Genomic DNA, 23,800 nt, shown 5'->3' with positions numbered 1-23,800 from the left:
TCTTTTAGATACATGCCTAGCTATAACATGATCTTGAGGAAACACTGTTCCTAATTGTCTGAGAAAGTGCCAGATGGATTTCCAAAGTGATTGTACAAGTTTACATTCCCACCAGCAATGGAGGAGGGTTCCCTTTTCTCCACGTTCTCTCCAGCATATATTGTTACTTGAGTTTTTATCTTGGCCATTCTGATCAGTGTAAGGTTTTGTTTTGATTTGCATCTCCCTGATGACTAAGGAGGGTGAGCGTTTCTTTAAGTGTTCCTCTGCCTTTCGATATTCTTCTTGGGTATTCTCTGTTTAGCACTGTGCCCCATTTTTAATTGGGTTACATGGCTTGTTGGTGTTTACCATCTTAAATTCTTTATATATTTTCGATATTAACCCTCTGTCAGATATAGGGTTGGTGATGATCTTTTCCCAGTCCATATGCAATCATTTTGTTATGATGACAGTGTCCTTTGCTTTACAGAGAATTTTAAGTTTCATGAGGTCCCATTTATTGATTGTTGATCTTAGAGCCTGTGTTATGTTCGGGAAGTTGTCTCCTGTGCCAATGAGTTCTAGGCTCTTCCCCACTTTTTCAATTAACAGGTTTAGTGTGTCTGCTTTTAAGTTGAGGTCTTCGATCCACTTGGCCTTTAGTTTTGTGCAGGGTGATAAGTATGGATCTGTTTGCATTTTTCTACATGTAAACATCCAGTTAGACCAGGAATATTTGTTGAAGATGCTATCTTTTTCCCGTTGTATGATTTTGGCTTCTTTGTCAATAATCAAGTATCCGTAGGTGTGTGGGTTTATTTTTGGGTCTTCTATTCAATTCCATTGATCCACCATTCTGTTTCTATGCCAGTACCATGCAGTTTTTATTACTCTTGCTCTCTAGTACAGCTCGAGATCAGGGATAGAGATACCTCCAGACAATCTGTTGTTGTACAGGATTGTTTTAGCAATTCTGGTTTTTTTGTTTTGTTTTGTTTTGTTTTGTTTTGTTTTGTTTGTTTTGTTTTTCCATATGAAATTGAGAATTGTTCTTTCAAGGTCTGTAAAGAATTGTGTTGGTATTTTGATGGGAATTGCATTGAATCTGTAGATTGCTTTTAGCAGGATGGCCATTTTCACTGTGTTAATCCTACTGATCCATGAGCATGAGAGTTCTTTCCATCTTCTGATGTCTTCTTCTATTTCTTTCTTCAGAGACTTGAAGTTTGTTTTCAAACAGGTCTTTGACTTGCTTGGTTAGAGTCACACCAAGATACTTTATGTTGTTTGTTGCTATTGTGAAGGGTGTTGTTTCCATAATTTCTTTCTCAGTCCTTTTATCTTCTGTATACAGGAGGATACTGATATTTTTGAGTTAATTTTTTATGCAGCCAATTTGCTGAAGGTATTTTATCTGCTGAAGAAGTTCTCGGGTAGAATTTTTGAGGTCACTCATGTGTTAAATCATCTGCAAATAGTTATACTTTGGCTTCTTCCATTATGATTTATGTTCCCTTGATCTTTAGTTGTCTTATTGCTCCAGCTAGGAATTCAAGTACTATGTTGAAGAGAAATGGAGAGAATGAGCAGCCTTACTTTGTCCCTGATTTTAGTGGGATTGATTTAAGTTTCTCTCCATTTAGTTTGATGCTGGCTATAGACTTGCTGTAGATTGTCTATACTATGTTTAGGAATGTGTTTTGTATCCCTGATCTCTCCAAAACTTTAAAGATGAATGGGTATTGGATTTTGTCAAATGCTTTTTCAGCATCTAAGGAGATGATCATGTGGTTTTTCTCCTTCAGTCAGTTTGTATAATGGATTACATTGATGGATTTCCATATAGTGTATCACCCCTGCATGCCTGAGATTAAGCCTACTTGGTCATTATGGATGATATCTTTTATGTGTTCTTGGATTCGGATTTTGAGTATTTTATTGAGTATTTTTGCATTTGATGTTCATAAGAAAGATAGGTCTGAAGTTCTCTCTTTTTGTTTGGGTCTTTGTGTGGTTTAGGTATCAGGGTGACTGTGGCTTCATACAATGAGTTTGGTAATGTTCCTTCTGTTTCTATTTTGTGGAATAATTTGAAGAGAATTGAAGTTAGCTCTTCTTTAAAGGTCTGGTAGAATTCTGTGCTGAAACCATCTGGCCCTGGGCTTTTTTGGAAGGGAGACTTTAGATGACTGCTTCTATTTCCTTAGGGGATATAGGACTATTCAATCTATTTACCTGATCTATTATTATTATTATTATTATTATTATTATTATTATTTTAAAGAATTATACTTTTGAAATAGTTACAGTCATAAATTGACAATAAGAACAAGGTGATCCATGTATACTTTCCCCTGGTTTCCTTTGGTGGTGATGTGAATAATGACAGTATAATGTTATAAGCAGGCTACATTTCACAGTTCATTGAGAAGATCTGTATAGTTGTGTGCAATTTTGTCATGGGCAGCTTTGGGTAATCACTACGATCATCAGGAGAAGCACATATTCTGACTTACAATGGGTTGCATACCAACAAAACAGTAACTTGAAAACATAATAAGTCAAACTTGAGGAAACAAGAAGAATGAGAAAACAAATGCTGACAAAGACGTTGATAAAAGGAAAGGAAAATGTACACACTTCTAATAAGAATACAAACTAGTCCAGTCATATTGGAAGCAAGTGTGGGGCTTGGATTGCTGCAGCCATGAATCATCTGAAGGAATGGGTGGGCATGGGAGTGTTAGCAGGCCTTCTGGTGTTGGTCTCCTTGGTTTGCCTGTGGTATATATGCAAGATTAGAGTCTCACAACAGTGTGATGCAGCCATGATCATTCAGGCCTTTACAGCCATTGAAGCAAGACATTCTCCCCAAGCATGGTTGGATACCATAAAAAGCTAAAATGATACGCTCAGGATGCGAGGCTAAGCACTGCACTCAGGGTCAGCCGCTTTGGACCCAGAGAAGAGCATGTCTGATTGCATGCGGGTTGATGCCCCAGGTCCCGCCTCTGAGAAAAAGGTATCGGACGGGTCCGATGCTCTTTGGGTGGATGACACCTAAATGAACATCTGTACAAAGTCCCAATTTATTTCTAATATCAGAGATCAGACCTCTACTCTTGCCTGATGCATCTAAAACAAAAAGGGGGAACTGTAGAGAGCTGCAGAATGCTATGCCTTAAAGATGGAGCTGGTTTCCGCCTTCCACCTTCCCGATGGTGAGTGCTCTCTGTCAGGAACAACTCCACATTTGGCTAAGGCCGAGGATCTGGCTTGCTTCCATGTATGTGGACCTATCTGCATTGCCCCCGTGGCACGCCTGGGTTGGCTACCCAGAGGCTATTTAAGCTGTGGGCTGGCTTTCCCCAGGGTCCGAGGATTGTTCAATGTTCCTGAATAAACTGCATTGAAAAAAAAAAAAAACTAACAATAGATCTTTTATATCACTAGCTTTATCCAGACCATTCCTGGCCTTTGGCCTAAAGGACCCCAAGTCTATATACGATTTACTACTTTTCCATGTTTTAATGTTTCCAGCTTTCATGCATGTATATATTGAGCATATTTGCCCCATATATTCCTATGTTTTACTAGGCTGATATACCTTTAATTGGTTTCTTTTGCTCCTCTAAGGAACTATATTCATGTCATGTATCATGTCAAATCATTATGTAAAAATATCTATAATTTTATTCATCTGTATAACATCTAGGAATACTAAACAGGAGGAAATAATTTTTAACTTTCGGTTGTTGTCTTAATTTGTTTACTATAAGTAACTCCAGTTACATCAATTTTTCTGAAAATGACATAATTGTTCCACTGTATGCTAAAAAAATTTCCATCCTCTATGTATTAATTTTTTTGTCTTCCTCTGTTAGTGGACACTTAGGTTGGTGCCATAACTTAGCTGTTGTGACTAGTCCTTCAATGAACATTGCTGTGTAAGTGTCTCTGTAATATTTTTTACCTGATCTTGATTTAGTTTTGGTAATCTGAATCTATGAAGAAAATTGTCCATTTCATTAAGATTTTCAAATTTTGTGGCATATAGGCTTTTGTAGTAAGACCTAATGATTGTTTGGATTTCCTCAGTGTCTGTTGTTATGTCCCCCTTTTCATTTCTGATTTTGCTGATTTGGATAGTTTCTCTCTGCCTTTTACCTGGTTTAGCTACGGATTTGTCTATTTTGTTAATTTTCTCAAAGAACCAGCTCCTGGGCTCATTGATTCTTTCAATTGTTTTCTTTGTTTATAATTCATTGATTTCAGCCGAGTTTGATTATTTCCAATTGTCTACTTCTCTTGGATGTGTCTGCTTCTCTTTTTTTCTAGAGCTTATAGGTGTGCTGTTAAATTGCTTGTATGAAATGTCTGAAACTTCTTTCTGAAAGCACTTAATGCTATGAAATTTCCTCTTAGCATTGCTTTCATTGTGTTCCATAAATATGGGTAAGCGGTGCCTTCATTTTCATTGAATTTTAGGAAGTCTCTATTTTTTTTTTATTTCTTCCCTGATCCAGCTGTCTTTGAGTAGAGGGTTGTTTAGTTTCCATGTGTATGTAGGTTTTTTTGTTATTTCTGTTGTTGTTGAGGTCTAATTGTCTGATAGGTTACAGGGGATTATTTCAATCTTCTTGTATCTGCTATGGCTTGCTTTGTGATTGACTATATGATCAATTTTGGAGAAGGTTCCATAAGATATACTCTTTTGAGTTTGGGTGCAAAGTTCAGTAGACATCTATTAGGTCCATTTAATTTAGGATTTCTGTAAGTGTCTTTATTTCCCTATTTGGCTTCTGTCTAGACGATCTGTCCCTTAGTGTTAGTGGAGTGTTGAAGTCTCCCACTATTAAGGTTTTGGGATTGATGTGTGATTTCAGCTTTGATAATGTTTGATTTACAAATGCAGGTGCTCTTGTATTTGGGGCATAAATGTTCAGGATTATGATGTCCTCATGGTGGATTTTACCTTTGATGAGAGTGATGTGCCTCTCCTCATTTTTTTTTTGATTAATTTTGGTTGAAAGTCTATTTTATTAGATATTAGGATAGCTACCTCAGCTTGCTTTTTGGGTCTGTTTGCTTGAAAAACATGTTTTCCAGCTGTTTACTCTGAGGGATTGTTTATCTTTGGTGCAGAGGTGTGTTTCTTGGATGCAGCAGAAATTTGGATCCTGTTTCCACAACCAGTCTGATTGTCTGTGTCTCTTTATTGGAGAGTTGAGTCAGTTAATGTTGATAGATAATAGTTACCAATGAATATTAGTTCTTTTTATTGTGGGGTTGGAGGTGATGGTGTGTTTGTGTTCCTGTGTTAATTTTTTGTTGTGAAGTTTTCTAAATCCTGTGTTTTCTTGGGTGTAGTTGATTACATTGGATTGGAGTTTTCTTTTTAGTATCTTCTGTAGGGCTGGATTGCTGTGTAGATATTGTTTAAATTTAGTTTTGTCATGGAATATTTGGTTTTCTCTATCTATGTTGATTGACAGCTTTGTTAGGTAGAGTAGTCTGGGTTGGCATCTGTGGTCCTTTAGAGGCTGCATGACATCTACCCAGGCCCTTCTGGCTTTCATAGTTTTTGTTGAGAAGTTTGGTGTGATTCTGATAGGTCTACCTCTATATGTTACTTGGCCTTTTTCCCTTGCTGCTTTTAATATTTTTTATTTGTTCTGTAGATTTAGTGTTTTTACTATTATGTGACATGAAAAATGTTTTTCCTGGTCTAGCATATTTGGTGTTCTGTAGGCTTCTTATATGTTTATGGACATCTCTTTCTTTAAGTTGGGAAAAATTTTCTTTTGTGATTTTCTTGAAAATATTTTCTAGACCTTAGAGCCTGGAATCTTCTTTTTGTCTATACTTTTTTTTTCTTGGATTTTGTCTTTTCATGGCGTCCTTGATTTCTTGGATGTTTTGTGTTTGAAACTTTTCTAGTTTTACTTTTTCTTTCAGAGATATATCAATTTCTGCACTTATACCTTTGGAGCCTGACTTTCTTTCTTCCATCTTTTGTATTCTGTTGGTGATGCTTACCTTTGTGGTTCCTGATCTTTTCTCTAAGTTCTCCAGCTCTAGTGTTTTCTCTGTTTGTGTTTTCTTTATTGATTCTAATTCTGTTTTCATGTCTTGCACCATTTCCTTCATCTGTTTGAATGTGGATTCCTGCTTCTCCATGATGGTCTATATTTTTTGGTTGTTAATTTCCTCTCTATATGCCACTACTTGTGCTTCTACACATGCCTCTATTTGTTTGGCTATATTTGCCTATATATATATTAGAGCTTTGTTCGTTTCCTCTTTATCTGCCTCTAATAAGTGGATAAGCATAGATTTGAGATCATTTTCCTGTGTTTCCAATTAATTAGCATATCTATTGATTTTGGGGTTGCTGATGAAGCCATGATGTCCTGATTTTTGTTGGATGTGTTCCTACGCCAACCTCTAGCCATCTGCTTATCTGTAACCTTCGCTGTTCTTGGAGTCTGTGCTTTGGACTGGATCAGCCTGTTTCTGGTGTCTGGAGTATTCTTCAGGAAGACGAGAGAGGTTCACTGTTTCACAAGGGGGTGTTGGTGTTTCAGCTGTAGGTAAGGGAGGAAGGTTGCAGGCACATGTGTGCAAGTAAGTGCAGACGTGTATGTATGTGTGTATGTGAATGTGTGTGTGAATGTGCCTTGAAGGGAAGAGTGCTAGAGCATGTAGATGCCTGGAAGGGTGGGCCTTAAGTGCAGGAGCGGGCATGGGTGCTTGCTCTGTTCATTGGCACCTTGTGCATACACAGGTGCCCTGAATACCTCAGTGGCCTACAGGCCTGTAGTACTGTTCTCCTGGTATTCAGATCTGTCTAGGCTCCAGGAATTGTTTGCCCGGACTCAACTGTAGATCGACAGATCAGAGGTTTCAGTGTTGAGGATGATGTCCCAAGGATCCCTATTTCCCACAGTGGGGTTATTGGAGGGAGGTTCCAATGTCTGGCTGTGAGAGTAGAGAGACCGGGGATCTGGGACTCTGCACCCTCATTTGAAGGCTCGCTCACTTGCTGGCAGGCTAATAGGAAAGCACAGTGGTTCCCCCTGTTCTCTACTCTCAGGTTTGTGCCTGCAGGAGCAAATGAGAGTGCAGATCAGTCACTCAGTGGTGACCACTGTTTGGCCGTAGGACAGGGTGACCCATCCTTGGGTAGCTGCCTCTGTGGTCTCAGTCCCTGAGTGCGGAGGTTCATGCTTGGGGCAACCCCTGCCGCCTCTGCTGAGAAGGGAGGCCGGTGCTCAGGGCAAGGGCAAGTGCAGGGTGGGTGAATATGCCCCACTATCAGTCCCTGGAGAAGCCCATGGTGACCTGGATCCAAACTGTCCTAGATCACAGGTTGTCCCCTCTCTCCCAGGAAGCCTCAATGATGATGTTCTGGCTTCAGCTGTCCCTTCACTCACCAATTTCAGAGGTCCTGTGCTCCTCAGATATGGTGTGCACTGGTCCAGAAAGGATATTTTTGTCTATAAAAACTACTCTATTTATGGCTTACTCAATTTATAGTCTGTAAACTCAAATTTAAACAAATGAAGTTAAATTAAAATAAAAGAAGAATGTATTTGTTTTGTGTTTATTTATATATGTAATATATACATATTTATTACATAATGAATATTCATACTGTTTATACATAATTTTATAATCATGTAACTTTAAGTAAAATTAACATTATAATAAAACATTCTGTCAACTGTAAGAAGATGCATTTAAGGATCCATATATATTCTAAGTTGAAGAGTGGAGAAAAAAGTTATTAAAAATCCATTCATATTACATTAAACAATCTTGAGTCAACAGATGGAGGGAATATCATTTTCTAGTGCCAGACCCAGAGGGCAGACTGAATCTCACAGCTTAGACTTTTGTTCCTCAAAGCATTCAGAAGTTGTACCAAGTACTGCATTCCTTCCGCAGTGGGGTTGGTAATATAATAATCATGACCAGCTATATATCTTGTACCAGGAGATAGTTAGTATAAAAGATGTACATATTTTCCTTTCCTTCTTCATTGCTTGAGAGTCCATGAAAGTCAGCCCTGCTAGTATCACAATCTAAACAAAAGAAGAACTTCAGCATGAAAACATTCAAATGTGTTGTTTCCTAGTAATGAAATCAGTGTAGGAATAGGCAGGTGCTTTCTACAATTACACCACATGGACACTTTGTCTCCTCTGTCCCGCTGATAGTGTCTCTTTTCCTGTGCTAGAATTGCTCAGAAGTTAACTTTGTTTTCCCTTTTGGTCTCTCACTGGAGCACAAACTCCTCAATAATAATAATTGTCTTTATCATTTGTTTAACAAAATGTTGGACTCATGGGAGGATCCAATAAATGTTATGACTGAATTAAATAACAGAAAAAATAAAAGGGAAATGTTAAATGTATAGAACTCAATGCATGGGAAATATGAAATCTCACTACAGTAATCATAGGTTTTAGTTCTTGAACATGTTTGGCAAAGATTAACTCAAAATTGAACTTACAATGGCTCTGGGACATTTGAGGCAGCACTCGCCTAGGCTGCACCCAGTGACGTTACTGCAGCTTTGGTTCTGCACTCACAGCAAGGACATGCCATCATGCCATCATGCCATGCAAGGCCAACACATGCTGCCTCAGCATCTTGATGCTGCTTCAAGATAGCTGTGTGTTGTTTTCACTCTACCAGCAAAGCTTTATGTTCTTACAGAAACACAGAGGTTTAAGTTAGCAAAACCAAAGCCTTTAAATATTTCTTTTAGCCATCATTCTTCCTCAAGTAAGTGTATATGCTTTGTTGTCCTCCATTAACATGTTTGAGTTTTAAAAGGTTTTTTTAATTGATAATTTGTGTTTTATTAAAAAAAAAACACTACAAATTTTGACTTAAGATTAGTATGGGCCAAGTGTGGTGGCACTTGCCTGTAATCCCATCACTCAGGGAGGCATAGGCAGGCAGATCTCTGAGAGTGCAAGGCCAGCCTGATCTACAAAACGAGTCCAGGACAGCCAGGGCTACATAGAAACCCTGTCTCAAAACCCTACCCTCCTCCCAAAAAAGAATTTCCCAGAAATTGTAAAACAACCCCAAACATAATTCAAATTTTTACTACATGATTTTCAAAGTAGCATTTTATTTTTTTAAGATTTATTTATTTACTTATTTATTTATTTATTTATTTATTTATTACATATACAGTGTTCTGCCTGCACACCTGCAGAGGGCACCAGATCTCATTATAGATGGTTCTGAGCCACCATGTAGTTACTGGGAATTGAACTCAGGACCTCTGGAAGAGCAGCCAATACTCTGAACCTCTGAGCCATCTCTCCAGCCCATCAAAGTAGAATTTTAGATTGGTGAAAAATCATTGTTCAACATCAGGAAATGTAACATGCTGAGGACACTCTGCGCTGGCAGCATCACATATTCAGCCTAGATTTAAGTTTTGAGTGAAAGTACAAGTCTATGCATCTTGTTAGTATATAAATTTACTATTGTCTTAAATAAATAGGAAATATTTATCACATAATTGGTTTTTTTCTTTTAATGTTCACCTAATTTTTTTTCTTTTTTAATTTTATTTTTTATATATTACAGTTTATTCACTTTGTATCCCAGCTCTCTCTCTCTCTTTGTAACCCCCTCTCTCATCTCCTCCCATGCCACTCCTCAAGGAGGACCTCCTTCCCTTCCATCTGACCCTATCCTATCAGGTCTCATCAGGACTGGTTGTATTAAAATAAATTTGTGATTTATTATTATTGAATGCTCAGGTATATTCCTATTTTATGAATGAAAACACCCAAAGTCACATATATATTTCTAGGGTTAAAAAAAAAAACTCTCATGAGTATGAAGTGTTTAAGAATCATTGTACTGGATGATTCTAAAATCAAACAAATTTACCATAAAAATTAGCCATAGCAAGGTAGTCTCACTAGATTCAGGATCTAGGATGTGGTACAGAAATGATCTGCTCCTGAACTACAGTCAGAGTCTGCAAATATACCTTTAGGTATCATTACAGATGAAGAAAAAGTTGTTGCATTTTATCTAGGAGAGTAATAAGTGTTGTATATATCTAAACAATATTAATAAGTAATTGTTGGTATGACCTAAAGGTAGAGCTTTGACCAGTCAATTCTTATTGTATTAGCTTGATTAAGATTTTATGCACTATACATTTATAAAAATAATCATGCAAAACATCATCTTTCTAAAAAGTAAGATGACAAGAATCAGAATTACATAATGTTAATTTTTTTTGCTTCTCAGAAACAAATTGAAAGAAGGTTGAATATCTTCCAAGATATGTGACCAAAATATGAATAAAGTCTGAAAAATAGTATGGCTATGAAGATTACAAAGAAGACAATTTTATTGTTATAAATGCATGAATTTGGCAATCCAGAGAATTAAAGTATATAATCACATTTACTGGCAATTGCTTATACTCACTTGTTTATTGATAAAAATTATTTGTAAAATTTGGTAATGAGCCATGGGTTTCCACAGTGACAGTCAGTATTAATCAGTCTAAACAAGGATGTTTATTGAAACCTAAGCGCTAATGTCCATGGAATGTATCTAGCATATTCAGAGTATGTTTGGCTCCTGGCAATAAAGCATCATATCACTATCAAATATTTGATGTAGTTATTGCATTACTTCCTAATACAAAAACTACAGCAAGAATGAATAAATCATTAGTGCATATATGTTCTAGAATAATTATGATCCAAAGTAAAGTTTTAATGCCCATTTTAAAAACAGTCTTCAAATAATATGGGAGTATGTTGCATCCTAATTTGAAACAGCCCTGCTAATGAAGCTCAAAAAGAAAAATGGGGTAAGCCATTAAAGGTTGGAGAGAAAAGGTGAAATCAGACCATTTACTCTGAAACAGTCAATTAATAGGTTTCTTCAGAACATGAACGTTTTTGTTTTAACACCAAAACCCTTAACAACCCTAAAGTAAATCTGGAGACAAAATACATAACACAGGATAACATTGCCTGTGTTGTCAGATAGGAAAAGCAGGGTTTTCTTATTGTTACCACTTTGTTTGCTTTTTTAAGTCGACAAGCACAGTTTCAGCATTTAATTGCTATGTACCTGCCATATTGTTTGAGATTAGAGAAGGGAGAATGGCTGTGGTGGACTGCATCCACCAACATCAGCTCAAGCAGGACAATAGTGGGTCTGAACAGCTCTAGTGTCATGCTAGTTAGTGAGTTCGGTCACACTCATACTTTAGTTGAACCCACAGTCATTTTTCTTGAAGTGGAAAATTTTCACAAGTAACAACACATTTCAACAAGCTTTGTTTCTTTGAAAAGAAAACATTGCTATGTCGTAGACACTAACACCTTCAGCAGAAATGTGAAGGTCTGTTTTTACGATTAAAGATGTATGAGATGTGCTGCTTCTTCCCAGAATGCACTAGTCTTTTTGATGACAAGATCTGTGCTTTACTGTAAGTCTGGTGAGAATCTGGGTACTAGCACAGGCTGGCAGTTCATAAATTTTTGAGTGATGTTTCTGGCCCTGGCATTATCACCACTGTATGAAAAGGAAATATTAACGCCTACAGCTCTCTTCAGAAACCCCTGAGAAGCAATAGTTCACCCACAGAAGTGTCTCTGGCTCTAAAAATAGAGCTTCACACTCTATTGTTCCATGCAGAGAGGAGTGTAAAGATACTGAAAGGGAGCAGTAGGCACTGTTTCCACATTGCTTACCCGAGAAAGACAGACAGGGCATGCAAGGACAGCCTCACAGCAGACAACACCATGCTACATCTGGTGGTTCTTAATTAGGTTGAGAGAAGCAGCAGCAAATCATTCATTTTAGTTCTGATTAGCTAAATATGCTTACGTTTTCTTTTCTGATTTCAGTGTCCAGAGAACTAAGCAAACCTAATGGCCAACCCATACATACTCTTCTAAAATATATTTACAATAAGAAATTATGCAGTTTTGGAGGGGCATATGTTTTAAAACAAACAAAATTCATATAAGTGACTCATCCTGTTCAAGTGTCTGCAATATGCTGTTTATGTACAAATGCTGTCTCTGAGAACTGCCTAGGTTGGTAGGTGGTTTGAGCTGTCAGTTGTGGTTGCTTGACAGCAAGGTGTATTAATGTCACCAAAAAGATTTTGACATTATAGTTCATATATTTTATATATATAATATATATAACAACAACAATACACACACACACATATATCATGACGGACTGGGCCTTCTGGAAAAAAGCACACATATAATTTAATTTTATTCTCTTCTACATCCTCTATAAACCTACTACATTCATTACTTCCAACTATCTTCTCTGCGCACTTGTTGATGGATATTCGGGCTTGTTTGTTTTGTTTTGTTTTCTTGTTACCATAATGACTGATGTCTCATGAAAACTATTGTTTATGTCATTATGTGTATGATGATAGAATGACACCATAACAAAAATATCACTAACATCAAAAGGAATGCATTACAGGGATCCCACTATACACTCAGCCAGCAGATATTTTCTCTTAGAATATCAGCCCTAACCTCTCTTAAAAGCTTCAGTATTACACTTTTTTTATTCTAAGTAAATACTATGAGTCAGTTCATTCACAGTTGTTGCATTAACTTTTTCTGGAGAGATGTGGGGGAAAAACATGTATTAATCCCAAATAAGGTACTAACAATGAATAAAACACACAATTTTACCAACGTCCAACTCAGGACACCAAAGAGTTTATTGAAGCCTCTTTTTTTTCACTGTTTTATCATGTAATATTCAGTATTTCCTCACTATTATCCACAATACACAGGTAGAGGCGGTTGCCTGCTGGAGCCTAATTGACCCTCAAAAGAACTGCATCTGCCCCATTATGGATGCTGACCTCATGGAGGCTGCATCGAAGAGTTCAGTTTTAACTTACCTTTTACTTACTCCGTACTTCCATATCTCCCAGGATCACTTGCAGCAGCAGACAGAGAAGCACAATAGCTGGACTCTACTGACCCCCCCTTCCCCTGCCCACTAAGAAGTGCCAGTATGTTTATTAACGTTACCACAGACATAAGTCCAGATGTGTTATTTTGCTCTGGTTGCCATGGCTACTAGGGGCCAAGTCCAAGATGGCACTACGCTATGCTTAATGGGAAACATTTTCTGTACGTCAATGTATGTGGTTGACCTCCTTTCAGACATGCAGCTTTAGTTTTCTTTATCAAAGTTTATTCCAACTCCATATATCCCTCCCCTACCTTGCTGATAGACAACTAGCTAGATAGGGATTAGTAGCCTTAGCATTGGAGATGGGCCCTTGCCTAAGAGAGCCAGCTCTGACCCCAGGATCATGCTGGTTCATGATCCTGGTTCAGCATCATGTCATGCTGATCTTCTCTAAAAATTGTAATATTACATACACATCACTTAAGTTCATTCCGGGTGGGGGCTGCCAATCATCAAACCATACCTTGTGAGGTTTGATACACTTATCACCATGCTAAGGAGATGGAAGTAATAATAATCTCTTTAATGAGATAAAGCATATGTCTTTTCAAAAGCCCCTTCCTTGGGGCAGTTGCTTCTGAAGGTGACATCACGTAGTTTTGGTAAGCCTTCCCGCTTTTCAGAGCTATTCAAAAAAGCAATACTTTCTCATCTTCTTCTATGGTTTTCTCAGTCTTTTTCCCTGAAACTGTGGCTCCTGCTTCAGCCATATCACTGCTTACAAACAGCATGGTCTTTCTTGTTTATCTGCCTCCTCTTGGCAGCTGCTGAAAATTACAGCATGCCTGACCCATTGCTTTTCTCTTAAACTCTAGTAAAATTGTCCTAAAAAACAAAAGAATTCTGGTCATTTTTTTTTTTTTATTAACAACAACAACAAAAAGGAAACATTGATTTTCTGGTAGTACATGTTACCACAGGTGTGACCCCAAAAAAGGTTCTCACAAGGACATCTGGTGCCTACCCTTACCATTCTCTACTCTGTGTTCAAGTCTGATGTATTCTACTACATGCCTTCTGTTAAGGCCTTTGCATCTCTGAACTCAATGACGCATTTCTATTTCTGGCATTTACTGGCACTCAAAGTCAGACATACTATTCTAAGTATTCATAATAGGACCTGCATGTGAAAAATAAACAAAAACCCCATCAAGCATCTGTATTTCAGGACCAGGGTAACCTATTCAGTTTATTTATCAGCTCCGTCTAACCTTCTAGAAATTTCATTTTTCTTTATAGTTGAACACAATTATATTAAACATAAGCACCGTATGTTCATTGTCTGTTCGTCTATGTATGAACATCTAGGTTTGTTCAATTTCCTCACATAATGAAATACTGCTGCAGAAAGCATGGATTTAGAAGTGTCTCAGAATTAGGGTACAATCATTGACAAACGTTTAGAAATAATATAGCTGTGACATACAGCAAATCTATTTGTAGGTTTCTAGGCAGTGTCCACACTAATTTCCACAGTAGCTATAACACTTCACACTCCCACTAACAGTAGAGAGGTTCGTCTTTCCCCACATCTTTGTCAGCATTTGTTGACTTGGGTTTTGTTTCTTTGTTGCTTTATACTGATCATTCTGATGAGTTTATATGAAATCTTGAAGTACTTCTAATTTGTATTTCCTTTTGGCTAAGAATACTTTTTTTGACACTAAGTACGTTTTGAAGTATGTTTAATCATTGTGCTTCTCCTTTTAAAAATGATCTATTTGGTCCTCTAGACTATTTTTAAATTAGATTATTTGTTTTCTTGATGATTTCTTTTTAAGAAGAGTAATTTGTCAGAGATATAATTGGCAAAGATTTTCTAGACTGTGTGTGTGTGTGTGAGAGAGAGAGAGAGAGAGAGAGAGAGAGAGAGAGAGAGCTTTTAAAATTTTTGTGTCAAACTTCTGTTTCTTTTCCTCTCTTTTTTCCCAGTGTTCTTTGTCTCCAGGTAAGGCATGTATCCTAAAATGTATCTCACAAATATTTTATATTATTTGTATTTCCAATTACCCATGAGTTCCTGTATTAGGGCCAGTGTTTGATATAGGTTGATTTAGTGTTTGATTAAGGGATATTTTCAAACTGTTATTTGCTACAGACTTTACCAATGTTAAACTTAACATGGTTTCAATGCAAGACTCTATGAAGTTTATTGAGGCTTCATTTGTGGTCTTATATGAATTAATTGAGGGAATACTTTTGAATGGCTGATGCTGTCTATACATTTTGAAATAAATCTAATATTTTCTTTTCAATTGTCATACAAATCTACTATTTTAACAGCATTTTTGTTACATCTCTCAACAAGTCACATTCCTTTTATAGAAGGACATCAAGTGCATCTTTATTGTCAGTAACACATCTGAATGGAAAAAAAGCTTAAGTATAAAGTGAGCCTGTTATTTCATACTATTTATTAATCATAGCATCTTACTCTTACAGAGCAGAAGAAAAAAGAGATTTGCTCTGATTTTTCCGAAGTCTACATTTTTTCGTGGAGTGGTACGAGTATCGTGAGAACACATTTAAGCATTTTAAGGTAAAGTCTGAAATGTTTGAATCTAAAGATATATAGAAAATGTTTGGTTTTCTACCTGCCTGAGGGCTGCTTCCTGGCAGCCCTGAAGTCAGGAGGGCGGGCGATGTGAACAGGTTATTCTCAGGACTCTGGGAAGAAAGGAGGTACCACACAAGTTAAGCTGGCAACAGTTTGAGAGCATCTCAGTGAGAGTTAGAAGCGTTAGGAGGGGTAATGAAGGGAAGGAAGTCAGCATTCTTCTTTGGCCTTGGTGTCTCTTGTCTGGGTGGGCACTGCAATGAGCAGGGTTAGGTGTTTGAGAGATCTCCATCCTGGTCCAGCATCCTCTGTCATGCATTTCACTCCCGTAATGTATCTTTCTTGTTGGCAGGAGGAGAACCAACAAGTCACATTTTTTACATGGCTCTTACTGATTGTTCAGAACATTGCTGTGATCCATGTGTTGCAGCTGCTGTGATAGCCTACAAATTATGCACATGATCATACTACCTTCAGGATCCAATACTCCTTGTGCCAACAAATACCATCATCTCTCTATGCCCCCATTATGCTTCATTTCAATGTAATTTGCATATGCTTGAAATAAGTCTTTCCTCTTACATCCAGACTCACCTTTTCTCATTTCTACCTATTAAATGGAAGGCATCTTTCCAGACCTCTACACCCTCACTCTTCTCTTCCCTGCATTTTCCTATTATACTTATCACATTTCAATATACTGTAGAATTTAACTACTCATCTCATCTGGCATCTGTCTTCCCTAAGCTGAAAGTTCCAAAATCCAGTGAGAAGCTCTTTTCATCTGTTTTGCTTCCTCTGTGCCCAACATTTAAAAGAGCTGCTGACACCTGGGAGGCATTCCACAAATATTTGATGAATGAATGAATAAACACTCCATATTTTTATTGAAGTGCACATACTCTAGACAATAATGTTGCTTATTTATGTGCTTATTTTAATCCTGTATCCTTTCATGCCTCTATTATGTGATGTGTTGGGGAGCTGGAATCTATGAATGACACTTACAACATCTCTTAACAACTGGCTCTCTATCAGAATTCTGTTAATTGTGTCCTAGTAGGAATCTGTTTTGTGAATAACCTTTCATCTTGCTTCCAGTTTGTGAAAGTCTGCAGTAGTAACAGAAGCATCTACAGCAGTGAGAGAACAAAAGTAGCTCCAGCACAGCCACAGATGATAACAGTGATAATAGCCATCAGTTCATCAACAGGTATGACACTTAGGCTGTGACACTCTAGATAGGAGTGTCACAAAAAGCAAGGTTTGGGTCTCAGTTTCTCTTTCTCCATCCCCTCCATCCTTCCCTTCCTCATGCTCCCTTTTCCCTCTCTTCTTCCCTCTCTTCCGCTGTTTATATGACTGCCTCCATTTTGTTCTTTCAATATTTGCATAAACAATTGCTAGCATCAAATCTCTTCTAACACAGATCATAGTAGTACGGGCTTGTAAGCCCAGCACTTCTAAAGCAGAGGCAGTGAAACCAAGAGTTCACGGTCATTCACAGTTAATACACAGTTCAAAGCCAATGCAGGATACACAACATACTGTCTAAAAATAAAAAACAAGTAAAAGAATGTCTTCTAAATACTTAGAAAATTCTCTTGGTGGTGTCTTAAGAAAATGGCACATTACTAAACCTTATTCTTAATCTAACATATATGTTTAGATATTTTAGTTTAATTCTAATTATTAAAATTGCTATTATAATGAGATTTTCTTATATTTGATATCCATTGTTTTACATAACCATACTTTCCTTATATTAAGAGAACCTATGCCAGTACCATGCAGTTTTTATTACTGTTGCTCTGTAGTACAGCTTGAGATCAGGGATGGAGATAGCTCCACATGATCTGTTGTTATACAGGATTGTTTTAACAATTCTGGGTTTTTTGTTTTTCCATATGAAATGGGGAAATGTTCTTTCAAGGTCTGTAAAGAATTGTGTTGATATTTTGATGAGAATCACATTGAATTTGTAGATTGCTTTTGGCAGAATGGCCATTTTCACTATGTTAATCCTACCGGTCCATGAGCATAGGAGATCTATCCATCTTCTGATATTTTCTTCGATTTCTTTCTTCAGAGACTAGAGACTGATACTCCAACCAAGGACCATGCATGGAGATAACCTAGAACCCCTGCACAGTTGTAACCCTTGGCAGCTCTGTTTCCAAGTGGGTTTCTCCTCGTAACAGGAACAGGAACTGTCTTTGACATGAACTCAATGGCTGACTCTTTGATCACCTCTCCATGAAGGGGGAGCAGCCTTACCAGGCCACAGAGGAAGACAATGAAGCCAGTCCTGACCTGATGAGACCTGATAAGCTAGGGTCAGATGGAAAGAGAGGAGGATCTCCCCTATCTGTGGACCTGGGGAGGGGCATGGGAGGAGAAGAGGAAGGGAGGGAGAAATTGGGAGGGAACAAAGGAGGGGCCCACAGCAAGGATACAAAGTGAATAAGTTGTAATAAATTAAAAAAATAAGAAAATTTTTTAAAAAATTGAAAAAGAGAGCCTAATTTATTTTTCCATTTTTATTAAAAATAAATTCTTTTGTCATAACAATATATCCTGATTAAAGTTTTTTCCTAATCTCCCCTCCCACACCCTTTCTGTCTCTCATTACAAAAGAGAACAATAATAAAATATAACAAAGTAAGATATAATTAAATAAAACAAAGTCTATCATATTGAAATTGGCAAATTAACAGAAGAAAAAGAGCCCAAACAGAAGCATAAAAATCAGAGACCCACCCATTCACACACTCAGGAGGTATGTATACCAGAATTTAGCAGGGAATCCATCCTATTTTGGCTCTTTTTTTTTTCTGTGGGTAGAGCTTTAATCACTATTTTGATTTTGATATGTTTGATGGGTAAATTTTGTATTGTATATATCTTCCTAATTTAATTTTCATGGGTCATATTTATTTTAAAATTCCTATGTTTTTTTTCTATTGTTTTCAGCTTTTGTAGTATAGGTTTTCTTTTTTTTATGGTATCTTCTGTTTTTTTTAATTCTTTATTAATTAGACTTTATTCACTTTTCCCCTCCTGTGGTTCCTTCCCTCCTCCCGTCCCAATCCCTCCCTTCCTCCACCCTCTGCATGCATGCTTCTCCCCAAGTCCACTGATAGGGGAGGACTTCTTTTCCTTCCTTCTGACCCTAGTCAATTAGGTCTCATCAGGAGTGGCTGCATTGTCTTCTTCTGTAGCCTGGTAATACTGCTTCCCCCTCAGGAGCAGGTGATTAAAGAGCAGGCCAATCAGTTCATGTCAGAGACAGTCCCTATTAAAATGGAACCCACTTGGATACTGAACTGCCATGGGCTACATCTGTGCAGGGGTTTTAGGTTATCTCCACACATAGTCCTTGGTTGGAGTATCAGTCTCAGGAAAGACCCCTGTGCTCAGATTTTTTTGGTTCTGTTGCTCTTCTTGTGAAGTTCCTGTCCTCTCCAGATCTTAGTGTTTCCTACTTCTTTCATAAAATTTCCTGCACTCTGCCCAAAGGTTGCCCACAAGTCTCTGCATTAATAAAGCATCTGCATTAATAGTCTGCAGGGCAGAGCCTTTCAGAGGTCCTCTGTGTCAGGCTCCTGACTTGTTCTCTCTTTTCTCCTTACACTCATTAGAATGGCTAAGATCAAAAACTCAAGAGACAACACATGCTAGAGAGCTAGAGAGGTTGTGGAGAAAGGGGAACCCTCCTCCACTGCTGTTGGGAATGTAAACTGGTACAACCACTCTGGAAAGCTATCTGACGCTTTCTCAGACAACTAGGAATAGTGCTTCCTCAAGATCCAGCTATACCACTCCTAGGCATACCCAAAAGAGTTTCAAATACACAATAAGGACATTTGCTCAACCATATTTTTAGCAGCCTTATTTGTAATAGCCAGAAGCTGGAAACAGTCCAGATGCCCCTCAGTGGAGGAATGGATGCACAAATTGTGGTACATCTACACAATGGAATATTACTCAGCAATAAAAAACAAGGAAATCATGAAATTTGCAGGTAAATGATAGGATCTGGAAAAGATCATCCTGAGTGAGTAACCTAGGTTTTCAAAGTATGCCCTAAATATTCTTTTAATTCCACTGGAGTGTATAGTAAACTCCCTTTTCCACCTCTAGCTTTGATAATTGGGACTTTTCCCTCTTTTTCTCTGGTTGGTTTAAATAAATATTTGTAATGTCATTTGTCTTTTTTTAATGTTTAATATATATAAGGAATTGCATACCATGCAACAGATCTGGTATAAAAGAGATTTATTGTTGAATGGGGGAGGGGAGAGAGACAGAGGATGCCGCAGAGAGAGGTGGAGAGACAGTGGGAAAGCATGAGAGGAGAAAGAGATAAGGAAGAGAAAGTGAACAGAGAAAACTGCTGCCAGGTCCTTTTAATCAGCATAAGCCTGGCTGCGGCAGGTGATGGCATCAGAAGTTGCTTACCATCTTGGAAGCAGTCTATTGGAATCGCTTGTATAATAACATATCTGCCTTTTCATTTAATTTTTTAAAAATGAGGAAGTAGAAAGGGGTGGTGAGGCAAGAATGAGGCCATTGGATTGCTTCTCATGCAAGACAAGTTAAAGTATATAAATGCAGGTTCATTGGAAGCAGCTCTTGGCTGCCATGTAAGGGCAGAGACAGAGTGAAAAAGAAAAAAAAGATAAGAGCACCAAAATATCAGGATTATATGAAGAGGGATGGAAAGCCCTGGTCTTGGAAAGCTCAGGGTAGAGGGCAGGGTATACTAGCTAGGCCTGCAGCAGTTAGGGACCAAGGGATGTCTGAAACCAAACATCCCAGCCTTTTGTTGATAATAAATGGATAAGGGGCAAAGTAATTAATCATCTTTGGCTACTTTCTGCTGACACTGGGGCTCTGAGACGGAGCTAAGCTGCCTATAAGCTACATCTGAGCAGGCCAAAAGGCTGGAATGTTGGCCAAGCCTGGGAAGAGCAGGCTGTCCTACTTGCTGTCCAGGATCTGAGAACATCTGTTGCTAGGAGGAAAAATGCAGGTCCAGCTTGATACAGTCTGTGAGATTAGACTGAAGCATCTGTCAGTAGCGGCTTTAGTGCTGTCTTGGTTGTAGGAAACAGCTGAACCTGACAGGATACTGGAACATATATAAGGGCGGAAGATAAAGTTAAGTAGGTTAGGAAGAAAAGAAAATGGTGTATATTTGACTTTCAGACTCACAGTTTTGACTGTTGGGGAAAGAGACTCTCAAAACTAGGGGAAGGGAGAGGAATCCCACTCTCTGAGATAGGCAATCGGTGGGAAACTTAGGCTGTCAATTGGCAGTGCTTATCTGGACACTTGTCCTGAGAGGTGAGGTCAGGTGGATTTCCTGTACCTTACAAGAATCCTTTGTAAGTTTACAAAGAAGATAAGTTTTTAACATGTTAGCATCATCATTGTAATCTGCAGTGAAATACACATTATAGAAAAAGGTAGTAGACATATATCTGTGTCATAGCATAGCAGATGCTTGGGAAATTATTTTGGCTTATTAGCACAAGCACTCTTTAAGGTGAGCTCAGGGAAGACAAAAGCCTCCCGTGAAACAGAAGGAGCACAGCTCACTTGACCTTGATTTTTAGTATGATTTTGCATCATAAATGAGGGGCTTCTTCCCGCTAAACAGAAGACTGGAAATCATTTCTTTAATGTAAGCACTTACAGCTATAAACTTTCCTTTTAGAATAATCCTAGCTGTATCTTAGAGGTTCTAATAAGTTATTATTTTCATTTGACTGCAGACATTTTTAATTTTCTCCTTCATATTTTCAATAAGCAACTGTTCATTAAAAAATTTATTGTTCAGCATCTGGTATTTGTATAGTTGCTTTGGTCTCTTGAGTGGATTTCTAGTTTTATTCTACAATGGTCTGAGAAGAGAAAAGGTATTTTCTCATTTGATTGTTTTACATTGTTTAATGTTTTGTTTATGACTTATAATGTAATTAATTTTATAGAAGGTTTTGTGGGCCACTGGAGAGAATGTCTGTTCTGTATCCAGTAAATGAAATATTCTGAAAACATCTCTCAAATCCAATTGACCTCTGGTTTAGCTCCTCAGTTCATTTGCTGATGCTTAGCTTGGAAGACCTATCTGAAGATGACAGAGAAGTGCTGATGCCCTCTGATATTATTGGATAGGACTCAGCTGAACTCTCAAGCCGTTTAGTGTTTGTCTTATGCAATTAGCAGGCCTGGAGCTGGAGAAACACCTCAGCAGTTGAGAGTATTTACAAGTCACCACACGATGCCTATGTGCAGCGCACATATAGACACGCAGGCAAAACAATCACACACAGAGAAAACAGTCAACAAATCTACTTTTCTGTCCTTTGACGCCTAGTTTGTGGCTGCCTTCGCTACTGAAGTATACATCTTTCAGATATCAGACACTCGAATGTAGACTTTTTGTTGCTTTTTAATTTTTTATTACAGTTTATTCACGTTGTATCCCAGCTTGTAGCCCTCTCCCTGTTCCCCTCCTAATCCCGCCCTCCCTCCCTCTTCTCCTCCCATGCCCCTTCTCCAGTCCACTGATAGGAAGGTCTTCCTCCAGTTCCATCTGACTCTAGCTTTTTATTCCAGTTTCTTCTTCATCATTTTTAAAATATAGTGTTGGAGCACAGGCTCTAATATCAGCAATCAATAAATGGGACCTCATGAAACTGAAAAGCTTCTGTAAAGCAAAAGACACTGTCATCAGAAGAAATTGACAGCCTACAGACTGGAAAAGGTTCTTCACTAACCCCATTTCTGACAGAGGACTAATATCCAGAATATATAAAGAACAAAAGAAGTTAAAAAAAAAACAACAAATCAAGTAATACAATTAAAAACGGGGTACTGAGTTAAACAGACAATTCTATGCAAAGGAGTATAAAATGGCAGAGAAACACTTAAAGAAATGCTCTCCCTCCTTAGCCAGCAGGGAAATGCAAATGAAAACAACACTGAGATTTCACCTTATACCTATCAGAATGGCTAAGATTAAAAACTCAAGTGACAACACATGCTGGAGAGGTGGTGGATAAAGGGGAACCCTCCTCCATTGCTGGTGGGAATGTAAACTTGTACAAACATTTTGGAAATCAGTCTGGCACTTTCTCAGACAATTATGAATAGCACTTCCTTGAAATCCAGCTATACCACTCATAGACATATATCCAAAATATGCTCAAGTATATAACAAGGACATTTGTTCAACCATGTTCATAGCAGTGTTATTCATAATAGCTAGAACCTGAAAACAACCCAGATGTCCATCAATGGAGGAATGGATACAGAAATCGTGGCACATTTACACAATGGAATACTACTAAGCAATTAAAAACAAGGAAATCATGAAATTTGCAGGCAAATGGTGGGTCTAGAAAAGATCATCCTGAGTGAGATGATCATCCCAGAAGCAGAAAGACACACATGGTATATACTCACTTATAAGTGGATATTAGACATAAAATATAGTATAAACAGTAAAATCTGTACACCTAAAGAACCTAAACAAGAAGAAGGACCCTGGATAAGATGATAAATCCTCACTCAGAAAGATAGAGGGCAAGGACATTGGAAGAAGGAGAAAACAAAAACCTGGACAGGAGCCTACCACTGAGGGCCTCTGAAAGACTCTACCTAGCAGTGTATCAAAACAGATGCTGAGATTCATAGCCAAACTTTGGACAGAGTGTAGGGAATCTTATGAAAGAAAGGGGAAGATAGTAAGACCTGAGAAGACAAGAGCTCCACAAGGAGAGCAACAGAACCAAAAAATCTGGGCACAGTGGTCTTTTCTGAAACTGATACTCCAGCCAAGGTACATTCATGGATATAACCTAGAGCCCCTGCACAGATATAGCCCATGGCAGCTCAGTATCCAAGTGGGTTCCCTAGTAAGGGGAAGTTCTGACATGAACTCAGTGGCTGGCTCTTTGACCTCCCCCTGAGGGAGGAGCAGCCTTGCCAGGACACAGAGGAGGACATTGCAGCCCGTCCTGATGAGACCTGATAAGCTAGGGTTAGATGGAAGGGGAGGTGGACCTTCCCAATTGGTGGACTTGGAGAAGGGTATGGGAGGAGATGAGGGAGAGAGGGTGGCATTGAGAGATAATGAGGGAGGGAGCCACAGCTAGATGCAAAGCAAATAAAATATAATTAATGTAAAAAAATAAAAAAAATTAATTAAAAAATGTAGTGTTG

General features: G+C 38.1%; 1 pseudogene; it reads left to right on the top strand.

The window, feature by feature from the left end:
• LOC110553543 (large ribosomal subunit protein uL14-like) overlaps window positions 1-23,800 on the top strand; it is a 295,585-nt pseudogene that overhangs the window by 144,108 nt on the left and 127,677 nt on the right.

Source organism: Meriones unguiculatus, chromosome 6 (genome assembly GCF_030254825.1).
Source record: "Meriones unguiculatus strain TT.TT164.6M chromosome 6, Bangor_MerUng_6.1, whole genome shotgun sequence".
In the NCBI taxonomy this organism is placed as follows: Eukaryota; Metazoa; Chordata; class Mammalia; order Rodentia; family Muridae; genus Meriones; species Meriones unguiculatus.
This window is presented reverse-complemented; position numbering and strand designations above follow the sequence as displayed.